At 38.9% G+C, this 11091-nt stretch overlaps 2 pseudogenes; both read left to right on the forward strand.

Annotated features, from left to right (window-relative positions):
• The first annotated feature begins 236 nt into the window (after positions 1–236).
• On the forward strand, positions 237–975 carry LOC118353782 (60S ribosomal protein L7a-like; annotated as a pseudogene).
• A 779-nt stretch (positions 976–1754) lies between these two features.
• On the forward strand, positions 1755–3137 carry LOC112649502 (geranylgeranyl transferase type-2 subunit beta-like; annotated as a pseudogene).
• The last annotated feature ends 7954 nt before the right edge of the window (positions 3138–11091 follow it).

Consider the following 11091-nt stretch of genomic DNA (forward strand, 5'->3'; position numbering starts at 1 on the left):
TAATTCAGCAAAGTTGCAGGATACAAGAACAACATACAAAATCAGTTGTATGTCTATATACTAGAAATAAACATTTTGAACAGCAAATTAAGAAAACAATTTCATTTATAAAAGCATTAAAAAGAATAAAATACTTAGGAATAAATCTAACCAAGGAGGTGCAATATTTGTAAGCTTAAAACTAACAAAATATTGTTGAAAAAGATTGAAGATACTCTCTCCTCCAGCAACCCAAGATGCAGAAAGGAAAGAAGGCAAAGGGGAAGAAGATGGCTCCTGCCCTGCTGTTGAGAAGAAGCAGGAGGCCAAGAAGGTAGTCAATTCCCTGTTTGAGAAAAGGCCCAAGAATTTTGGCATTGGACAGGACATCCAGCCCAAAAGGGACCTCACCCGCTTTGTCAAATGCCCCCACTACATCCGGCTGTAGCAGCAAAGGGCTATTCTCTATAAACATCTAAAAGTGCCTCCTGCAATTAACCAGTTCACCCAGGCCTTGGACCACCAAACAGCTACTCAGCTACTTAAGCTGGCCCACAAGTACAGACCAGAGACAAAGCAAGAGAGGAAGCAGAGATTGTTGACCTGGGGTCAGAAAAAAGCTATGGGCAAAAGGGGATGTCCCTACTAAGGCCACCTGTCCTTCGAGCTGGGGTTAACACTGTCACCACTTTGGTGGAAAACAAGAAGTCTCAGCTGGTAGTGATTGCACATGATGTGGATTGCATTGAGCTGGTTGTCTTCTGCCTGTCCTGTGTCGTAAGATGGGGGTTCCCCACTGAATTATCATGGGGAAGGCCAGGCTGGGGCCATCTGGTCTGCAGGAGGACCTGCACCACTGTCACTTTCATACAGGTTAACTTGGAAGACAAAGGAGCTCTAGCTAAGCTGGTTGAAGTCATCAGGTGTTTCAATTTGATGCCCAAAGCAAGAAAAAGCCAATATCACAATTTGAAGGCAGGAAGAATTCTCACTTAGGGTAGGGGTTAGCCTTTTTGTTCTATTCACACCCATCCACATGAGAGAAGGCATTCTGCTTTACTCAGCCTACCAATTCAAATATTAAACTTATATAAATACACCTTCACAAAAATACCCAGAACAATGACCAAATATCTGGGTTTCCCATAGCCTCAGCCAAGCTGACACATAAAATTAACTAGGGGATCCCTGGATGGCTCAGCGGTTTGGCACCTGCCTTCGGCCCAGGGCGTGATCCTGGAGTCTCAGGATTGAGTCCCACATCAGGCTTCCTGCATGGAGCCTGCTTCTCCTCTGTCTGTGTCTCTGCCCCTCTCTCTCTATCTGTGTCTCTCATAAATAAATAAATAAATAAATAAATAAATAAATAAATAAATAAAATCTTTTAAAAAATTAAAATTAAATTAACCATCACACCACAAACAAACCCCTCAAAATGGATCAAAGACCTAAATGTAAGAACTAAAAACTATAAAGCTATTAGAAAAAAACGTGTGTAAATTCTTGTGACCTTGGATTTGGCAATGGATTCTTTGACATCACACCGAAATCAAAGCAATAAAAGAAAAAAAAAACAAATAAATGGGACTTCATCAAATTAAAGATTGTGAGCATCAAAAGACATTATCAAGAAGGTTAAAAAATAAACCACAGTATGCAAAAAAAGTTTGCAAATCATATCTGTAAAGGGCCTAGTACCCAGAATATATAAAAGAATATTTATAACTCAACTCCAGAAAGACAAACATCTCAATTAAAAAATGGGCAAAGGCTCTTTCCGGTCTCAGTCATGGGCACACTGCAGAAGGATGTTATCATCAAGTCAGGTGCACCTGACACGCTGCTGTTAGAGAAGCATGTGGATTATATCGCATCCTATGGCTCCAAGAAAGATGATTATGAATACTGTATGCCTGAATATTTGAGAATGAGTGGGATCTATTGGGGTCTGACTGTAATGGATCTGATGGGACAACTACATCGGATGAATAGAGAAGAAATTCTGACCTTCATTAAGTCATGTCAACATGAGTGTGGTGGAATAAGTGCTAGTATTGGACATGACCCCCATCTTTTGTACACTCTAAGTGCTGTCCAGATTCTTACTCTGTATGATAGTATTGTTATTGATGTAAATAAAGTTGTGGAATATGTTCAGAGTCTACAGAAAGAAGATGGTTCTTTTGCTGGAGATATATGGGGAGAAATAGATACAAGATTCTCTTTTAGTGCGGTGGCAACCTTGGCTCTGTTGGGGAAGCTAGACACTATTAATGTGGGAAAGGCAATTGAATTTGTTTTATCGTGTATGAACTTTGTTGGTGGATTTGGTTGCAGGCCAGGTTCTGAATCCCATGCTGGGCAGATCTATTGTTGCACAGGATTTCTGGCTATTACTAGCCAGTTGCATCAAGTAAATTCTGATTTACTCGGTTGGTGGCTTTGTGAACAACAGTTACCATCAGGTGGACTCAATGGAAGGCCCGAGAAGTTACCAGATGTCTGCTATTCGTGGTGGGTGTTGGCTTCCCTAAAGATAATTGGAAGGCTTCATTGGATTGATAGAAACTGCGAAGTTTCATTTTAGCATGTCAAGATGAAGAAACAGGAGGATTTGTAGACCGACCGGGAGACATGGTAGATCCTTTTCATACTTTATTTGGAATTGCTGGATTGTCACTTCTGGGAGAAGAACAGATTAAACCTGTTAGTCCTGTTTTTTGCATGCCTGAATAAGTGCTTCGGAGAGTCAATGTTCAGCCTAAACTAGTGAGCTAGACATTGATGGAGATATGAGATATTGCTTAGTATAGTTTTGCCATCTTAACATTTCTGTAAAGTGCTTATCAAATTTAGTGACTACTGTGTCACTATTTTGTATATTAATTGTATTAATTTTAATAAGTTATGTAATTATACATACTGTAAAATTAAGATCTTTATCTTCAGCTTTAGATTTTTTTCTGCAATGCTGTTATCCTGAGTACAGTATTTTGTTTCTGCTTAAGTGTATTTATTTGTATGTTTCCTTAACAGCAAACTATTGACTTAAAGTTTAAGTCTTGTGTTCTACTTGATTTTCCCATGTGCTTCTTTCATGTCATATAATAATGGTTAATGTAAATTGACCTATATCAATGAGAATGTTAACTGGTAAAAATGATAAACCTATCCATATATGAATTAAAAGATTCACCAGAAAAAAAATGGGCAAAGGATTTGAGTAAACATTTCTCCAAAGAAGATATATTAATGGCCAATAAACACATGACATCATTAGTCATTACAGAAATGCAAATCAAAGCCATAATGAAAGACCATTTCACACTCATTAGCATGGCTATAATTTATTAAAACAGCAAGAAAAGAACAAGTGTTGGTGAAGATGTGGAGAAATTGTAACCCTCATACACTGCTGGTGGAAGTATAAAATGGTGCAGCCACTATAGAAAACAGTTGGGGAGTTCCTCAAAAAGTTAAGCATAGAATTACTATATAATCCAACCATTCCACTGTTAAGTATATACCCAAGGGAAATGAAAATATATATCCACACAAGAACTTGTACATAATGTTCATAGTAGCATGATTTTATTAACCAAAAATGAAAACAACCCCAGTATTCATGAATTGATGAATGGATAGACAAAATGTCCATACAATGGAATATTATTTAGCCATTAAAAGAAATGAAGTAGTGATATATGTATGCTACAACATTGATGGACCCTGAAACCTAAATGAAAGAAGCCAAACATAAAAAGTCAAATATTATGATTCCATTTATATGAAATGTCCAGAATAGATAAATCCATAGACCTTGAAAGCAGATTGGTGGTTGCCAGGGGTTGGAGGGAGGGGGGAAAGGGAAGTGACTGCTTAATGCTAGCATCACAAAGGAGTCCATTTTTATCATATTGTTTGACCTGATGTGTTTGAAATATATCAAACTGTCCAACTCTATGACACTTGAAAGGTTTTGGCCTGACAGTGCCTGATCCCTTCAATATGGGTGGCATTTCATTTAGAAGAATATATGACCATTGCCAGAGGAGATATAAAGCTAGAATTAGATAGTGGTGATGGTTGTGCATCATTGTGAGTGTATTCAAAGCCACTGAATTGTATACTTTAATATGTTTAAAATGGAGGATTTTATGTTGAGTGAATCTTATCTCAATAAAAAAATGGAAATATTCAGATAATCCTTACAGTTTTACAGTCAAGATAGCAGATCTTCTGGAGAATCTTACAACGTACTGAGAGGATGATCATCAGTCCCAAGGCATATCAATAATCTGGAACAGACATTGGCCTTCTATAGGACACAGGCCAAAGCTGGCCATTGGCCTGTTTCATAAGGCCCATGAGCTCAGAATGGTTTTAAAATTTTAAAGGCCTTTTAAAAGCAACAATAACAAAGAATACATGACAGAAACTTTTGTGGCCATAAAACTGAAAATATTTACTATATGGCTCTTTACCAAAAAAGGAAGAAAAGATTGTTGACCTTGATCTATGGTAGTGATAAACGATAATCCCCCACATTTATAAGTGAACTTCAGTTTACAAGGCACATCTATTTTCTCTCTGCTGACTTTCAAAACAACTTTGTGAGGTAGATGAATTGTTACTTCTCTTTATAGAAGGGCAAACTGAGGCTTGGAGAGGTCAAGCTACTCATATCCCTTGCTGTGTCACTTGATAGAATTCAGATGGTCTGAAAGTAATTCACTATTCTACCCCTACAGCCCATTGCCTCCCTGAACACTTTGGAAGAACAACTAAAGGTTCTGTGAAAACACAATACAATTTAGACTTGACAGATCTTCCCAAGGTTGAGAAAAAGACCAAGAGAGCTTTGGCTAACTACTGCTGGGATCTCTCTCACAGCTTTAGATCTCCTCTGGCAATGGTCATATATTCTTCTAAATGAAATGCCACCCATATTGAAGGGATCAGGCACTGTCAGGCCAAAACCTTTCAAGTGTCATAGAGTTGGACAGTTTGATATATTTCAAACACATCAGGTCAAACAATATGATAAAAATGGACTCCTTTGTGATATGTCCCTTTATAGGAACCATGACAATCCCTCCTTCCCCAGATGTCCTGCATCTAACTTGTAGTTTCTGGACAGCATATCATGCAATTGCCATTCTGCCTTCCCACCAATTTACCAGGTGTCAGATTTCCTGAGCCTCAGGAGCTCTGTAATATGTTGAAGAGTAGGGGTAGGTTGCAATTGATATGAATATTTCTTAATACGCCCTTGGCACCCAAGTAGCCAATCAACGGCTTCAAAGATGGCCTCCCCACCTCTAGGTCACTGTTTTCTTCCTCCACTCTTCATCCCACATGTGCCTGGCTTAGTACAATTCTATGTACTACTCATTTACAATCTGTAATCTTCTCTAGTCAATTTTGGATTATAGTCTCATGGAGGGGGAAGGAGCCCTGCACGCACTGTTGATTCAGGTACTCAAGGGCTATGAAGTAAATGGCTGCCCCTACTGGAGCCACTGTAATAGAATTGTGGGGGATTTATAATTATATCCCTCCATACAAGTCAGTTAATTAATCAGCCCTTTCCACACACTTCTATTAGGTTCCTCTCACTGGGTAGGCCATTTTACTCACAGCATGTAGCTCCTTCATTCAATTCTCTTTCTGCCCTCTTCTTGGGGGTCCTTTTCACTAAGGGACCAGTGTATCCTCTCCCCAGGAAGAAGGATCTTTTACAATTTCAGGCCCTTTCCTTCTTTGGGGCCCCCATATAGATGCCAGGTTATTTGATAAGGTCCTCATATTTTGAATTTAATCTACATAAGGCCAAATTCCCTTGATTTTTAAAGAAACAACTTTAATTCTCCCACCTGACATTCTGATTGTATCCAAGGCCTGGATGCTACCTTAAGTTTTGTGGACCTAGTAGGGGAAATGATTTTAAATTCCGCTCTCACTTTGACTGCTAGGCTTTGATCCCATTGCCTGTAACACCTTGATTCTTTTTTTAAAAGATTTTATTTATTTATTCATGAGAGATACAGAGAGAGGCAGAGGCATAGGCAGAGGGAGAAGCAGGCTCCCCTCAGAGAGCCTGATGTGGGACTTGATCCCAGGACCCCAGGATCACAACCTGAGTCAAAGGCAGATGCTTATCCACTGAGCCACCCAGGTGCCCCTAACACCTGGATTCTAAATATGCTTTGAGAACAAATAATATTAACAGCCCCCTTCTTCTGTCTAGGCAGTCCCAATGCCTTGTACTTTTTGTTTTCTTTCTCATGCAAGATCTTTGTCTATTAGCATCACTTGTACATCTGGCCATCTATTACCTTAGATTCCTGGGAATTTGCAAGATTCACCCGGCCTTCCTGCTCATTGTCTTCTAAATCTCCCTTATCTCTATCTCTGGGTTCAACTGTCTATATGTACAGTTTCTAAGATATAAGCCCTGGGTCTGCCTTTCTTATCCAATGCTCCTACCTCTTTGTGGGGAGAGGTTAGGATTAAAACAGCCACCATGACTCTGCCCTCGCAAAATTTTTCCCTAGTTGGCGAAGTTGTTCTGTCCAGCCCAAGCTTTGTGGATAGCTTCCTGCTTTAGCTCTTTTCTCCTCCAGCTCCTAACCCTTAGCTTAGGAGTTTAAGTGGGGTTTCCAGTACAGATTATTGACCACTAGAAGTGAGCTAAAAGCTACTTAATACCTTAATGTTGAAATAAGCCAGTAGACCAAAGAATCTTCCTGCAGCCTATTCTAGGCCATTCTGCAGACTACACTTCTTTCCTCTTCATGTTTTATTTTATATTTTTCCTCTTTTTTTCCCTCTTCATGTTTTAAGTATCCAGCTGCAGTGGATTCTGCATTATTTAGTTTAAAGATCTCTCTTTAAAGGCTTCCATGACCTCCCCAACTATCTGTAAAATTGGTGCTATTCAACTAACTTTCTGGAGGATATACTGGAGCTGTAAGTTGGTTTTTCACCCTCTGTCTCGTGTATCAGCGTATCATTAGACTGAGTGATGCCTAAATGGCAGAATTCAGTGATAGCTTTCAGTTTTGTATCACTGATGGGATTCGTGGTTTTTATGTATAATTACCCTGCAACAGGCCAGTGATCTTTTAAAAATGTAAATCAAAACATATCACTCTCCCACTAAAAACTCTCCAATGGCTTTCCATTGTACTTTATTTAAAAGAAAATATTTTATTTATTTATTCATGAGAGACAGAGAGAGAGAGAGAAAGAGAGAGAGAGAGAGAGGCAGAGGCAGAAGCAGGCTCCATGCAGGGAGCCTGATGTGGGACTCAATCCTGGGTCTCCAAGATCACGTCCTGTGCTGAAGGCGGTGCTAAACCGCTGAGCCACCCGGGCTGCCCTCCATTGTACTTTAAATAGAATCCAGACATCTTTCTGTGGCTTACAAAATTCTACACAACCTAAGCTCTGCCCACCTTTCCAAACTCATCTTGTACCATGCCCCTAGCACTCATAAATTCTTCAGCCCCATGGAACTTGTTTCTGTTCTTATAACCACAAACCCTTTCTACCTCAGGGACTTTGCACTTGTTATTTCTTCTGCCTGGTATATACTTTGCCAGATCCTTGAATAGCTGACTCCTCATTATTCAGATATCAGATCAAATGTCACTCACTCAAAAAGGCTTTCCCTGAACACCCAGTCCAAACAAACAAACAAACAAACAAATATTTTTTCTAGATCACTTACTTTCATGTCATCCTGTTGTATTTTCTTCACAATGGTTGCTGCAATCTGAAAATTATATTAATTACCCATGTACTTATCATTTGTCTCCCTTCACAGGAGAATGTAAATCCCACAAAATAGAGGCCTTGTGTGTTTTGTTCATTGTTGTATCTCCAGTGCTGGGCACAAAATATTTGTTAACGAATGAATATATGGCATATGATAAAAGTTCCTAGCTCTCTGTCAACTTTGCTAAATGACCCATGATGAGTTTCTCTCATATGTCTTTTAAGATTAAAGTTCTTAAAACACAACAGTTCTTGGATGCTCAGCTATTGGATTTTGGGTAATTCATTTATTCAAGTATTACTGAGAGTTAGACATTATGTTAAGCTCTGGGAATATAAAAATAAATAAGACTATAGCCTCTATCCTCAGAGATCTCATAATCTAGTGTGGGAAATGGACATGTAAATAATTGTAGTACAGTGATGTATATGCTAGGATAGAAGTTTGAATTAGATGTTGTGGCAACACTGAGGAAAAAGAGTCCATATCTTTGGTGCTGGAGTAGGAATGGAGGTGGTTCAAGAACATAATCCTAGAGGAAGTGATATATGAGCTGGATCTTGAGGAATGGATTAGTTCATTGGGAAATGAAGACAAGAAGTACATTCTAGCATGTGTGGAATATGGAGAAGAGACTGGGCACTGACCATTCTGGAGAATGGCAAGCTGAAGGCTGTTATTGGAACACAGGGTGATTGTGGAAGATAAAGTTGGAAAAGAAGCAAGAAATTTGTTGAGTTGGAATCTGTTGAGTTCTCATCTCAACACAGCTATAAAATGCTCCCTATATACATTTAGTCCTTCTCACAAAAAGTAAATGAAATTGCCACCTGATAGTTAAACTAGTAAAATTCACTGCAAAGGGTTAGGATTAGAGATATCTGGAAATGTGTGACTGGAAGTTTTGGAAACTCAAAACTTTGCTCAAGGTGATCTAGGACAAATCCCAAGGAAGCAGAACTGGAATGCAATTGTAATTTTGTAAGTGGAAACCAAATTAATTGTATTATACATTGCTTTGAGTGAATAGAAAACGGTTGGCCTGCTAGCAGCAAAGAAATTACTGTTACAAGCCAGCTCCATCCAAAAGAATGATCTTGGCCAAGGGAATCCAGCATTATGGGTTCATTGGCAAGGCTGGCCCTATAGTTGATGAAAGTGCTTCAAGTTGACTAATCTGTGAGGTTCTTATGATCAACTACCTCTCCTCATTGTGATTTTATGCTCACCAAACAATCTTTTGATAATTTATTTGGCTCCTCACACAACTTGCACACAGAGAAAAAATACACTGATCTGCCTACTCAAGCATTTTGACCTGTTAACAAGTGTGTTTCTCATTGTGAATTGAGATATATGGGGGACGGATAGGTATAGATATAAGTACAAATGTTTTTTTAGAAGTCTCTATCTATCCAAAAGGCATGTGAGCATTCCTAAGTTGACTTTACCTTCTTGAATTCACTCAGGCCAGACTCTGGTCTTTAGCCAAGCAACTCAGAAAGCTATTTTTGTCTCTACACTGAGAGTCCAGCCATCTCCTGCAAAGCTTTTGGAAGCAGGCAACTTGCATTCCTTGGATAACCAAGTCCTCTGCATTGCTGTGTTATGTACTCCAAAGTTTACTAGGAGGACAGTGTTCATTATTCTGTGTTTTCATATGTGTCATTTGCATTGAGGAGTTTGATTTGAGAGAAGGAACATTGTTGTAAAACAGTGTGTGGATAGGAGCTATTCTTGTTTTATTTTTTCTTACTTTCAGTTCTCAAAATCAGACTTTCAGAAAAGGATTTGGGTGCAGGTGATTTATTGGAGAGGCAGTTTTGGGAACCACAAAAAGGGAGTGGGCAAAGTGAGAAAAGAAGAAAGAAAAGCTAATAATGAGTATGTTATAATCAGCAAGTTACCCTGTGGGCAGCTGGGACTCAGTTCTGCTGGGAACTCTCTGAGAAACCATGTATAACATGTCTCAGAATCTTCCCACTGGAAGACACGGAGTCTGTGATATTTATCCACGGACTTCCATCCCCACTGGTTGAAGATTAGCCCTAGTGGTGTAAACTATCCTGTACTTTCAGGTTGCACCTGACTGAGGCACAGCAAGCTTTCACTGTGCCAGAGAAAGCCTCAGTAGAGAAGAGAGACAATCCACTTGAGGTAGAAGACTGTCAAGATGCTGGAAACTGCAGCTGCAGGTGAAATCAGGTGGGCCAAAGGGAATATGGGGTGGTACTGACAGCATCTGGTGCATTATTAGAAACAAATATATCAGACCTTGAGACCCTAGTGGGCATATGAACAAAGGATATGAACTGGTAAATTGTACAAAAAACTGTAAATGGCAAACGAAAAAAATGTAAATGGTCAAAAATTGTATTTTTATGCATTTAACCTTGGTCATAATCAATGAACTGTAAATAAAAACAAGATGTATCTTTTCCCCTTTCAAATTAGCATGGGCTTTTCTCAATAAAAAAAACAACACATGTTTGATGGGGATACACTGCAGGCAGGGATGTAAATTTGCAAAACCTTTCTGAGATGTAGTTTTTTAATATGTATCAAGAGCCTTAACAATGTTTGTCTTTTAAATGAGTAATTCCTGATAAAAGATAAGGATGATGATGATGTTATTTATCACATTAAATGTCCAGTAGGGTAATGGTTGAAATAATTATAGTATAGTCATATGTTAAACATTTAAAGAAAAACATTTTCAAACATTTGGTGACATTGAAAATGCTTATGATATATTCAGTTAAAAAGCATAATCCCAACTGTAGAGACAGAGTGAGCCCATCTATTATTTTTCTTTTTTTTAAAGATTTTATTTATTTTTTCATGAGAGACACACAGAGAGAGAGGCAGAGACACAGGCAGAGTGAGAAGCGGGCTCCATGCAGGGAGCCCGATGTGGGACTGGATCCGGGGACTCCAGGATCACACCCTGGGCTGATCCGCTGGGCACTAAACCGCTGAGCCACCCGGGCTACCCCCAACTATTATTTTTCAATTCAGAGATGACGTAAATTGTAAGACATTGGTTCATTAATAGCTTTGAGGAAAATAAACACTACCTTTAATATACCTAAACTTTAATCTGCCGAATAACGTATGTATATCCATACAATTGTATACCACTTTCTTTTTTCAAGAATACCCCCAAAAGGAGAGTCTAAACTTTCTTCACATTCCAGAGTTTCAAGATTCTTCTGTATTACTTTCGGCCATTGATAGTGAAGCAGCATATTGTGGTGACATGCGGCTACTTTTCATAACTCCAGCCAGTAATGATGTGAGAAAATCATATTGAAGCATGTAGAAGAATA

This window comes from Canis lupus, chromosome X (assembly GCF_003254725.2).
Source record: "Canis lupus dingo isolate Sandy chromosome X, ASM325472v2, whole genome shotgun sequence".
NCBI classification, from domain to species: Eukaryota; Metazoa; Chordata; class Mammalia; order Carnivora; family Canidae; genus Canis; species Canis lupus.